Genomic DNA, 13197 nt, shown 5'->3' with positions numbered 1-13197 from the left:
TAGGATAAACATTCTAGCTAGTATAATTCTTGCAATCACCATGAAGCAAGCTAACATGATATATAGCCTGATTCTGAATATGCCTATCAAAGATCACCTAAAGTAGAATTCAAACCTTTAATTTCCTACTGCTATAACAGAATTAAATAAAAATTAGATATCCTGCTAGGGGATTTAAGAATACCCAGGATCTATAAAATGTCTGTTCCTTTCTTTCTGATTTAAAAGTATTCTCGACTGATCTCTAGAGAATCACAACATTCACTGAATGAGATCCAGAAGTTGTCAAAGGTCTGAATATATGTTGGGAAGATCAAAAGAACAAAGAATTCTGTAGACCCTTGGATGCACGAGGAAGGGATTGCTATTCTCTGGAGAATGAAAAAGGCTGCACATGATAAGAACAGGTGTAAAGGAATTTCTAATGTTATGATTTTAAGGAGGTTGGAGACTTTACAATAGATTACTAATATAAGGGAATGAAATGGAGTCTCCATAATGAATGTCGATATATATTTTTTTGAATGGTCATCTCTGAATATTCATTGAGGATGAACTGGCTGATATTAGAAACTGGAGTTCCTTTTTCTATCTATCTTCATCTGAATGTATAATAAAGTATGAATAATACTTTTTTGGAGGTTTCAGTAAACATACAGGTATCTCTTGATTAATGCGATTAATTAATCCCTCAATGTAACTGTGTATATCAAAATCGCGTTAATCAAATACAATAATCAATGGTAAAAATTACAATTTGTCCATGATCGATTACTGTATTAATAATTTGTTTTATATGGTATACTCTTTTAGGAAAGATAAAAAATGAATGCAAAGTAAATGTTTAATAAATGCTTGTACTTACGTTAGTTACTGCAATTTTTTATCAAAAAAGTTATTAAGAGTCATTTGAACAGTTTTAGTTTTTTCTTATCAGCATAAATTTTACGATAACAAGCCAAATGACTCTCTAGACATCAGCAAACAAGCATTCTTCAATTAACATCTGGATCCATATCCATTACTTGCTGCTTAAGTGATTCTAAACTGTGAAATATTCCATCCAGTTCTTTGATTGTTGTCTCCTTTGGAACCTCATCTTCACATTCCATTTGTTCGTTATCTTCATATGTGCGTTGTTGTTCAATTTCAAGAAGATAGTTGTTGCTGAAATCTTTTCAATTTGAATTCAATAATTCTTTAACATCTTCTGCATCAACACCATCAAAACCAAGGTCTTCACCAACTGCAATGATTTCTTCAACCACGTTGTTCATAGGATTTTGAAAACCACCTAAATCATTAGCGCATTCTGGCAAAAAGTTTTTCCAAACAGCTCTCATGCAGCTAGAACACACTTGCTCTGAGTCATGAATGTTTTCAATTGCGTGTTTAATGTTCAAATTTTTTCAAAATTCTTGGAGCGTAATCACATTTTCTCCGATTGTTGTTTCTACCCTTTGAGAATGTCTTTTTAAGAAAATAGGCTTTGAAACTTACAATGATGCTCATATCCATGGGTTGTAGTAATGATGTCGTATTTGATAGAAAAAAATAAAACTTTCACATTCTCACACAGATCATTTAGAGAATTTGGATGAAATTCTTTTTTGAATGAAAAAAATTATGAAGAAAGTAATTTGTAAATACAGCAGAACAATTGGAGCTTGTAATACACCCACTCTTAATGCTTAATGGGAGAAATGACGTCGTAATGCTCACAACTTTTTTTCTCTTTGCCAGGAAACACTCGAGGTTTGCATGTTTTTGAATGGTAAATTTCAAGGCGTGTTAATTAAAACTCTTGCCACGTATATCAAGGGATTGTCACAATTAATTTCGCCGCGTTAATCAAATCCCACATTAAGCAAGGGATACTTATATGATGATAATCTGTTCTCAGATTTTTTTGAGATCAGGACATGAAAAAATGGTAACTTGCCTTCATTCCATTCTCCAATTTCAAGATGAACTATAACCTTATTGCTAAATCTCAGTACTCTACAAAATAATGGAACGGGTCATCAATAGTCAAATGCTTCACTACTTGGAGACTTGTCAATCACTTAGTGATTGAAATTAAAGTGAATTTAAAATCAAAAATTTGAGATTTCAGACAATAAAGATGTCATTTACATATCTCCACCAGACAGAAAAACTTTAGGTTGGCTAGCAAAAAAAGGTTTCTTTCTTCTTCTTCTTTTTTTTTTTTTTCAAAGTTCCTCATAAGTAGCTTTCGAAAAAGCCATACTCACTCTTACACACACACAAAAAAAGACAATACAAAAAACTGATGTAATATTATTAAATAAATTGGGGGGGGGGGTGGATATGAATCACTGCACTGCCCTTATTACTGAGATTAGAATGGCACATTGGAGTATCTTTAATTTAAAAATGAGTACTATCAGTAAAATGAGATGTAGGTAAGTATTGGATTTTTAGGTGCCCTATAAATGTGGGGTGGTTATGAACACATTTTAGTTTCTTAATGATTCCTTTGGACCAAGAACTAATTTTTTTTCAATAATGTTTGAACTTTTTTCCTTTTGAAACATGGTAAGGTCTTGATCTATGATTTGGTAAATGGAAAATTGTCATCTAGGAGATAGTTGACTTTTCTTAGGGAGATAAAAGTCAACTATTCAACCATAATCCCATCACTTGATCTCAGTACTCTACAAAATAATGGAAAAGGTTATCAACAGTCGAATGCTTCACTATGATTCCCTAGCCAACTTCACCTACCTTTGGATGTAGGCCACAGAAAATTTAGAGACATGGCGGTTTATTTCCTTTCATCAAATTTTTCAATCATTGGTATTTCCTGGGCCTCTGTACTTTAACTTACACTCTTTACATCAATGATGCTCTCTCTCCCTCTCTCTCTCTCTCTCTGACACCTAATTTTATTCATAGCTTTGCTGATGACAGTACTCCTCTCCACTATTCTTTCTCATTTTCCAAACTTTCTAATACTCAGTGAATTAGCACTTCAAGATCTTCTTTAGCCAATGCCTTAAACACTGATCTCCTTCTATTCTCAAGTGAAATGAGGATAACCTAGTGAAATTTAATGCAACCAAAACACAACCTTATCTCCAGGAAGAAAGACCATGTCTCACTCTTCCTCTTTTGATAATATTCTACTTTTTTTTTTTTTTTTTTTTAATGTTGGGCCTATATAAGAGAGGTTTGGCTGGTCAACCTATAGTACTTTAGTACCATATATGGGTAGTGGGATAGGAAAGGAGAAACTTGTTGACATTCAAACATCCCATATTAACAAACTTGTTAATACTTGGGATGAAATATTTACGTATTAAAACTAATCACTGTGATTATACATGTGTTTTTAGTGATGAATTCACCACAGGTTTCATTATATAAAAACGATTTAAAAGTCTGTATATTGTATTCCTTGGGAAATACATCAGGGGGAAGACTGTTCCACAGTAAAGCAGTAGAAGGGATGAAGGAGGAGGAAAAGAAACTTGTTCAGCGGGTTTCAAGGTGTACTGTGAAAGAATGTTGGATGGTGGCTGTACATGTTCTAATGGGCTTAGTACATGGTGGGAATTATTGATGCTGTTTCAGATGAACATTTTCCATGGCATATGTCCAGAGATGGGTGATATGTGAAAGAAGGTCACCTGTTGATCGGCATCAACAGAATCCATACATACTGGTGGTCGCTTAATAGCTGGGTATCTTCAAGGTAGGAGTTGAGAATTGATGGTTTTTCTCCATCACTTTAGATAGGATTGAGGTGAGTGAGATAGGGTGGTAGTTAGATGGCAGCGATTTGTCACCCTTTTCAGAAATGGTTGAATATAGGCCAATTTCCAGGCTTTGGAATATATATATACACCAGTGGAGTAAGAGAGTATGTACAGACAGTATAGGATAGGAGTCAGTTCTGCTGCACAGACCTTCAGGACAATTGGAGGAATGCCATCAGGACCAGGAGCTTTGTTTGTGTTTAATTTTGACAACAGGTTTATGGTCTCTTTCTGACAAAAGGATACAGGGGCATTGTATGTTAGGCAGTTGAAATGACTGGGGGGGGGCATTTGCCATTGTCAGTTTTGCATGCACTGGAGGCAAAGTGTGAAGCCAGGGGATTAGCTTTTTCTGTGAGTGATGTTGCAATTAAGACATATGGGAATGATAGGGGTGGGAGCATTAGGGCAAAAAGTTGTGACCAATTGGTCACAACTTTTTGCAAACATTTTTCAGCCTGTCTCCTAGCGACAGCAATGCCTTTTGGTCTCTTTTGGCAAGAGACCAAAAGGCATGGCTGCTGCTAGGACAGGCTGCAAGTTTCCTGCTTTTTTGCCCCTTCAAATTCTGTTCTGGAATCATTGATAATTTTTTTTGCATCTGTTTCGGGCTTCAGTATAGGCACTGAAGGAGGATGGAGTTCTTAATTTAAGCCAGTTGTGGTATGCCTGATTTTTCATTTGTACAGCCTTGGCACATCTTTTGGAGAACAAGGGTTTGGATAGGGGACGGCAGTTTAGAGAAGTGTGGGGAATGTATGTTTTCATGCCAGTGAGGATTACTTTGGTGATACGTTCGGTGCATATGTTTGGATTGGAAGACTGCAAACAATAGTCCAACCATGGAAATGGAGCACAGTAGTCTCGGAGGCTGTCCCATTTGGCACTGTTATAATGCCGAACTACTCTTGTGTGGGTGTGACTGTGTAAGCATTGTTGCATGGGATAGGAGATGAGCACTAGGTTGTCACTGTATATTTGGAAGGGTCATTGGTAAGGAAGAGATCTAGAGTATTTGGGGAATGATTCGGGTTATCTGGCATTCTGGTCAGCTTTTTAACAATTTGTGTGAGGTTATTGGTGATGGGAAACGTTTCAGCATTTCTGCTTGCAGGATCTGTACAACTGGAAGAGGAAAGCCAGTTGGTGTTATAGACATTAAAATCACCTAGGAGGATGATTTCACTATTAGGAGAGTAGGACCGGAGAAAATCAACTTTTAAGGAGAGGAAATTAAAGAGCTCAGAGTGGTTGGTGGTATTAGGAGAGCGATAGAGACAGCAGATGAATTTAACTGAGTAGGGGAGGGATATTTTTAACCAAAGAAGGTCAAAGTTGGGAGATTCTAGGTTAGGTGCTCTTGCAGTGTATGTCAGAGCAGATATGCACAGACACCACCCTTGGGTCAAAAGGAGTTAAATAGTGTATAGTTTGGATGGTTGAGATGGATAGTGCTGGGGGAAGGTGAGATTTGAGTTTCTGTTTAAAAGAGTAGGTGGGGTTTGGTTGATTGCAGATGATAGTGGACACTATTAAGGTTGGAGTTGAGACCCTGGATGTTGGTGTGGTGGATATGCAAGGTTCTGTGAGGCATGGCTTTGACCACAAGGGTCTTGCATGTTTCCTATGTAGCGCCTGCATACGCAGTTTCCTTGGTGGCTACTAGTGGCATCACTTGGTTTTTGCACTAGTTTGGTTTGTTTGTAGTCTATGGTCCAGCTGTTGTCTCCAATTTGAAAGTTTTGAAAGTTTATTTTTCACTTGGTCAGACTATAATAAATTTAGTTTAATCCTTTATCCAAGTGTGTGCAAACAAAGTTTGTGCCTGAAAGTATCTTCAGGACTGGGGTAAAGTGGTACAACACCGGGCAACTCCTTGCAAAGGTGGAGCAAGCTACCAACACTCCTATCTCAGTATCTCCCATAATGCAAAACACATCTCCTTGCGGATATGTATAATGTTATGCATTAAGGGAAGGGCCACTACCCAGACTAGTTTCGACCTTTATTGAGGTCTCTTCAGTGGGAGCCAGGCCCAAGTGGAGATACCAAGGCAGAAGCATTAGCAAGGTCATCTCCTCCTACAGGAGCTGTCACATTCTAGCTGTCTTTGGAGTTGGCGTCTTTGTTAACTTTGTGCAAAGGTTAAATCAAGTTGAACACGTGCACGCGATTGAGGGCAACTGTCCTTTAGCTTGCTATTTATTGGTTATTAATTTGGATGTGTCTGTCGGTGTATCACAAATCACTTTCATGAGACGTGGAAAGTTTGTTCTGTCCATTCTTTTGTTTATGGGTCCGAAAAGATGGTATTTGATGATATTTCTAGGATCAAAGTTGCATTCACCTGCTAGTTTATTGACGTCTTCTTTTAATGATTTACCATTTTCCTCCAGAAAGTTCAGAATAATGGCATCGAGTCTCCTGTTTTCGGCATCAAACAATCGATACTTTCCTCAAGCATCGATTGTATTATTAAGGTATTGTTTGAGATTTTCAACATGTTTTCCTAAGTTCAGCAGCTGTTTAACGGAAGGCGCATCGAACAGAAGAAAGGCTGGTTCAGTTCGATAAAAAGCTTGTGCAGCGATTCATCTATTTTTGCACAGGAAGTATGTAGCCAGTTGCAACAGAAATCGCACAATATACCCTTTTTTCTTTCGGTAACTTTGGATTCGCAGCTGGGGCATTTAGTATTGTCTTTTGGTTTGTTGGCTAACGGCTGCACTACGCTGACGAGACATGAAGTAATCTTTCGTTGTTGGCTTTGATGCCGTCATCTTTACTTCGCATGGTAGGTATAGTGGGTGCTTTCAAATAGCTGTTTTTTTAATTGTAAAAATAACTGATGTGAAGGACTATGGGTACTTATGAGTTGTATGGAAGTAATTGGCTCCTTAGTACCCTCTGTTAGTTTGCCGTTTACTGGTTATTTTGCACAAAAAATACTTACAATTATGATGAAATTCAGGAGCACAAGTTTAACGAAACTTATTCACAGGCGCCGCCTATCGGAAAAAAAACTTACCAATCAGGATAAGTTTTCTTTTCTTGGATTAACTCTCACATCTAACCTATCCTAGAATAAGCACACCAGGTCCATAGCCTCTTCAGCCTCCAAAAACGCTTGGTATTCTTTTTTTTGTTCCAAACAGTATTTCTCTCCTGCTTGACTCTGACACTTTACAAACTTCAACCCAACTTTAGAATACTGTTGCCACATTTGGGGCGGTGTACTTAAGACCACCTTCAGAATACTCTACTATATTTAGAAGTTTGTTTAACCGATGACCCTCTTTCACTGACTCTCTCTAGTTGTTTTCCCAGAGACGTTCTGTTGCAGCATTGTGCTGCTCCACTGAACCTGGCCACCACTATCCCTCCACTTTCCTCTAATTATACAACTCCAAATTCATCGTCGTCTGCTTTCATTCCCTATGCCTATACTGTTTGCAACAGTCTTTTGCATACTGTTTTTCCCAATGATTATAATTCTCAGGTCTTCGAGAAACACATTAATAAATTCAGTTCTTCTTTCTAGTCCTTTGCTCACACATGGACTGTTATGTCATAGGTCTTGGACCTTTCGTGTGAGGAACTGACACACACACACACACACACACACACACACACACACACACACACACACACACACACACACACACATGCAGTAAATGGAGAAGACGTAAGCTAGCCTAGTAGCATAAGTCTCATATCTTTTGATTATTATGTGATCCAGAATCCAATACAAGTGAAGGTCTAGATGATTTATTTGATAGAATTACTGCTGTATTTCTGAAAGCACTGGATGAAAATATAAAAGAGAACACATGGCCTGTGTTCAGAGAGTCATTGTAAATTATACGTTTTTTGTGGGTGTGCATGTTTAAATGAAAACTAAATGTCATGCAGTTCAGCAGTACAGTTGCTGCATTCCAGAAGCATCTGGTTGTAAACACTTGCAGTCGGGAAAGACAGTAGGAGATCGAACAGATGACTGATGTTCTTGAAATGTGTATATAGAATGATACAAAATCAATGTATTTTATCTGTGTGTGACACACACACATGGATAACAGGCAGGTAACTCACAAAATAAAACTGAATACACTAAATTGTGCAAAACAATCAGAAAATGTATCACATAAAAAATATGACAATTCAATTGTAAATCAAAAAAGCCAAACAACAATTGATGAACAGCAATAAACAGCAGTTACAGTCAAACTATGAGATGGGACCATAACCAGAGATATGCTACAGCAAAAAAGAATTGAAGAATTTTACTCAGTATTATATCGGGATGACGAATCAAATGAAGAAGAAAACTACGAAATAACTAAAATGCCATTGATTCTTCTAGATGAAGTTATGTGGAGTATCCAAAGCTTGCAAAATGGAAAATCTGCAGGTGAATGGAGTTATAGCTCAACTTCTAAAAGCAGGTGGGGAAATGATCTACAAAATCTTGGCAAAACTATTTAGCCTATGTCTAAAGAAAAATAATACACCAAGAACATACACAAAAACATTGAAGTAGAAGACTTGACAAACCACCGACCCATCAGTGGTTTACAAAATGTTTACGAAAGTCTTGGCTCATAGGCTTTCACAGTGGCTTTAGCACATTTGACCATATTCAAGTTGTACAACAGATTATCGAACAGTGTAAAGAATATCAATTACAATCATGTCTTGGTTTTATTGATTATGAGAAAGCCTTTGATTCAGTAAAAACTTATGCAATACATATAGCATTATGAAACCATCAAGTGGAGGAGCAATATGAAAGGACCATCAAATGAGTACACCAGTGCAACAGCATCAATTCATTTTAATAGAAACATCTCTACTGTGGAAATACATAGATGTATAACACAAGGTGACACAATATCTCTAAAACTATTCACAGAATACCTAGAAGAAATATTCAAACTTCTTGACTTGGAAGAGAAAGGCCTGAAGATAATAGATGATATTTAAGCCATTTACACTTTGCAGATGACAATAGTTATCTTTACTTCAACTGGCACATGAATTACAGACTTGTATCCATGAATCCCAAATTTCTAGCAAAACAGCCTTAAGATAAACCTAAAGAAGACCTAAGTTATGTTCAATAGCTATTTCCAATCAGAAATAATCAAAATTAATAATGATGAAAATGAACGTCAAAATTAATAATGATGAAAAGTCGTTACACATACTTAAGACAAAGAATATCAATGGAACAAAATATCATGAACAAAATTAAAAGATGCATGATGCTTGGGTGGAAAGAATTTGGAAAATTACAGTCAATGTTTAAAAGCCAGTTACCATTATGCCTGAAAAGAAAAGTTTTTAATCAATGTATTCTTCCTATATCGACACATGACTGTGAAACATGGACACTAAATGCAAAAAGAAATTCAAAAATTAAGGACAACACAATTTAGTATGGAAAGATGCTTGGAATCACAAGACTAGATCACAAAAGGAATCTGTGGATAAAAAATCAAACCAAAGTCTCTGACATCATAGGAAAAGTGAAACAGCTGAAGTGGCAATGGGCTAGGCATATTGCTTGAAGACAAGATCAATGATGGACAAAAGAAGTACTGATTGGATTCCATGAGAGGAAAAATGACCACAACGCCAATCCAAATCATGGAGGATTGACGATATTATCATCAATATCATCAATCCTCCATGATGATGATATTATCAGATTTGGAGGAGTGACATAGAGAAGGAGAGCCATTGACAGACAGCTTTGGGGCAATCTTGGAAAGGCCTTCATCCAGCAGTGGATTGATTGACAATGGCTGATGATGATATATAGATGGGTTTAAATGTCGGTTGTCTATAACAATGTTTCATGGTACAAACAATACTAACAGAAATATAAAAAAATTAATTTAACTTAGCAAATATTTAGCTAGATTTTCTAACCAGTCATCAAAGCACAAATTACAACGGGTAAATAAACACAGAACACTCAATTACATTGTTGTAGAAATAATCTGAACTGTAAATAAATAGGAACTAATGTCCCAACAAGTTGCCCTCTAGAGGATGGATATCATTTCAGATACAACTAGTAAATAAACACAGAACACTCAATTACATTGTTGTAGAAATAATATGAACCGTAAATGAATAGGAACTAATGTCCCAACAAATTGCCTCTAGAGGATGGATAACAGTGAAGTTCATTTCAGATAAGGGGGGTGTTATAAAGATATTTGATTTTAATTATTTAATTATTTTGATAATTATCTATCCTGTCGGCTGCACCATTTTGTTATAAAGAGATTTGATCTCTATTACCAATTGCAATAAAGAGGGGGAAAATTTATTAATTTATTTATTATCAATCCTCATTTGTTATGGGATTTTCTCTATAATGATTATTTATAATTTTCGAATGTTTTTATTTATATGCAAAAGGATTCAATTATGATTGGTGCAATGACTTTTTACTATTTCTTTCAGAATCCAAAAAATCACTGATTTGGTGATTTTTAAGGCCTCAACAAAGAAACACTCATAATGTTTCTTTGTTAAGGCCTTTTTCCAAAGATATATGAGTCTCTTCTTCTTTTTCCATAGAATCCTTTCTCATCACCCTTATATAGCACACATTATTCCTCCTGACTCTGGAGTAAGATATTCTGAATTCACCAAAGTATAGGTACTCTTACCTCATGCAGTTCAATTTTTGTTAATTTTTGTACCAGCAAAAAAAAAAAAAAGTTTCTTCTACTGCTTTATCTAAGTTGCTAAATTCGATCTCCTTTTCCTCATTTCTATACGAATGTTTGAGCGTTTCCTCAAACATTCCTATAGAACGTCAATCGCAATATTTTCTTTTATTTACCAATATTTATTTACAGTCTTAACTCCTCCACTTTAAAGGCTCACTATTCTATGATTCCACTTGATGTGCTCTGTTACCTAGATACCAAATGCTCTGTCAGCTGTCAATCACCCATGAAACTCCTCGAGGAGCATGTGCACCCCATGAAAGCGGCAAGCAAGAAGTTATGTATAATGGCTGATGTGTCGTCTCCGTTAGTGTTACAAGAATGTCTTTACAAAACACAGCACTTAATAATTTTAAACCACAATAAAATTTCTGAAAGTAACACAACTATCCAAATCCAGTAAGTATATAATATTTTTTAAATGCTTCACATTTCATTTTGACAATATAACATCAATAACGTGCACATCGTAAGTGCCGACAACACATATTATGAAACCAAAACTAATAATGTACTAACATAAAGAATTTGTAAAAATATTCAGAATTTTAAATTATGCTTATTTTTACAGGGGTACATATGATCTTAGGATGATTGTCTACCCTATCTTCAGAAAATTCATGCAGTCATATTTGTTGAGTTAGAGGAGTGCTTCGTAGCTGATACCGATTATAAAAATAGTATCTAAGACCTACAACGACTTCCATACAGATGATTGCGGACATAATTTTTGTGTTCTTCAAGGCCGATTTTAATAGATCTACCAGTCTGTCAAAATTAGGACAAGCTGCAGGCACAAGAAACTTTATTAATTATTTAAATGAGTATTTCATGGAGTCAAAAGACTCACTGCCTTACAACCACCTCTGGCAATCCATTCCACTCATTCACCACTCTTCAAGTAAAGAAACCAGTCTGCACAACCTTACTAACCACAGTATTAGACACCTTCCAAGTGTGACCCCCCCCGTTCTCCTTCTACTCCCCATGTATTGAAAGATTTCTTCTGTGTCAATCTTATAGAATCCTTTAAGTAACTTAAGTTTTTATCATATCTCCTCTCTTCCACCTGTCAGCTAAACTCTGCAACCCACACACCTTCAATCTATCCTCATAAGGAAGATTCCATAAACCTATCACAAGCTTAGTCACTTGTCTCTGACTCCTCTCCACCACCTCTAGATTCACTGGAAATGGAGGTGACCAAATCTGTGCACAGTAGTTAACAAGTAGCTGCATCCTTACCATATAAAGAGGGATAATAACCACAATATCTTTAGTTGTCAATGTTTCTTCAACATCCAAGTAATCCTCTGAGTTATTTTGCTAACTCTAGCATAATATGCCTTCTGAATTTCAAATCTCTATCTGCCATCATCTCCAGATCTCTAGCCTCATCAATTTTCTATAATCTAGTACCACCAATATGATATGAACTATGTAACCCCTTCATCCTAAAGTGCATTACCTTACATTTTACATTAATTGATAACCAATGTTCTTTGCCCACACCACCAATTATTGAAGTCATCTTGCAAGGCATCTATATATCACCTTTATTAATTATTGCCATCCCCAGGATTTGTATCATTAGCAAACATCTCCCCTCAACTTTTCTGCTATATCATTAATGTACAAATTAAAGACTGGAGGTCCTAGTATAGAGCCCTGGGGCACTTCACCCCTGATGCCTCTATCAGCCCCACCCCCCTGCCAATCCATGGCACCAACCTCATATCCATTCCGATTCCCCAGTTTTGAATCATCACCAAACAAATGAATATCTCCCCCTTAACTTTACTGCTATATCATTAATGTACAAATTAAAGACTAGTGGTCCTAGTACAGAGCCCTGGGGCACCACCTCCGATGCCTCTATCAGTTTCCTCCCCCCCCCCCCATCCATAGCACCAACTCATATCCATTCCCATTTGCTCCACTTATGCAATAATTTTTCATGTGGTATTCTGTCAAATACCTTTCCAAAATCCCTCAATATCATATTATAGACATTTCCTTTATCCAAATCCTCTGCCACCTTATTATAAAATGTGCATAAATTACCTTCTACAAAGCAATACTGCTCTCAATACAGTATCATATTCTTATCCACCCCATTCCTGAATTTTACCTTTAACCAACTTTTCCAATACTTCAACCACCACTCTAAAGATACTAATTGGGCTGTAATTTGCTACTTCTGTCTTGGAGCCACTTTTATGTAACTGAACTATCTTACCCTCTTTCCACTCTCTTGGAACCTTGTCAGAGCTGAGACTTACATTAAACAACTTTGTTAGATGCACTGACAGTTCACCTGCACATTCTCATAGTACGTGAGCTGTCATACCATCCAGGCCCACTGCTGTTTCATCTACCCCAATTCTAACACCAGTCTCTGTCACATTAGTAACTGCAAAGTCACCACCTGGATGATACACCTTTGCAAAGTAATTACTTAGTAACTGAACTATTTCTTCGGCTTCTGTCACTTTCCTACCTTACAATGAGTAAAGTTATCTTTTCATAATCATTCTTTCTCTTACTTGCTACATAGTGAAAAAGCTTAGCTGCATAGCTAATTTTCTTTCAGTATCTGATTTAGCCTTCCTTGCCATACTTATTACCCTTCTTGCTTGTGCTTTATATTGCTCATGTGCATGCTG

At 36.5% G+C, this 13197-nt stretch overlaps 1 protein-coding gene across 1 annotated transcript in view; it reads right to left on the bottom strand.

Annotated features, from left to right (window-relative positions):
* Positions 1–13197, bottom strand: part of jar (Myosin heavy chain 95F jaguar) — a 517008-nt gene that overhangs the window by 245292 nt on the left and 258519 nt on the right. The window lies entirely within an intron of this gene.

The sequence above is a fragment of the Typopeltis vanoorti genome, chromosome 7 (assembly GCF_054136105.1).
Source record: "Typopeltis vanoorti isolate ZY-2024b chromosome 7, IOZ_Tvanoo_1.0, whole genome shotgun sequence".
Classification (NCBI taxonomy): Eukaryota; Metazoa; Arthropoda; class Arachnida; order Uropygi; family Thelyphonidae; genus Typopeltis; species Typopeltis vanoorti.
This window is presented reverse-complemented; position numbering and strand designations above follow the sequence as displayed.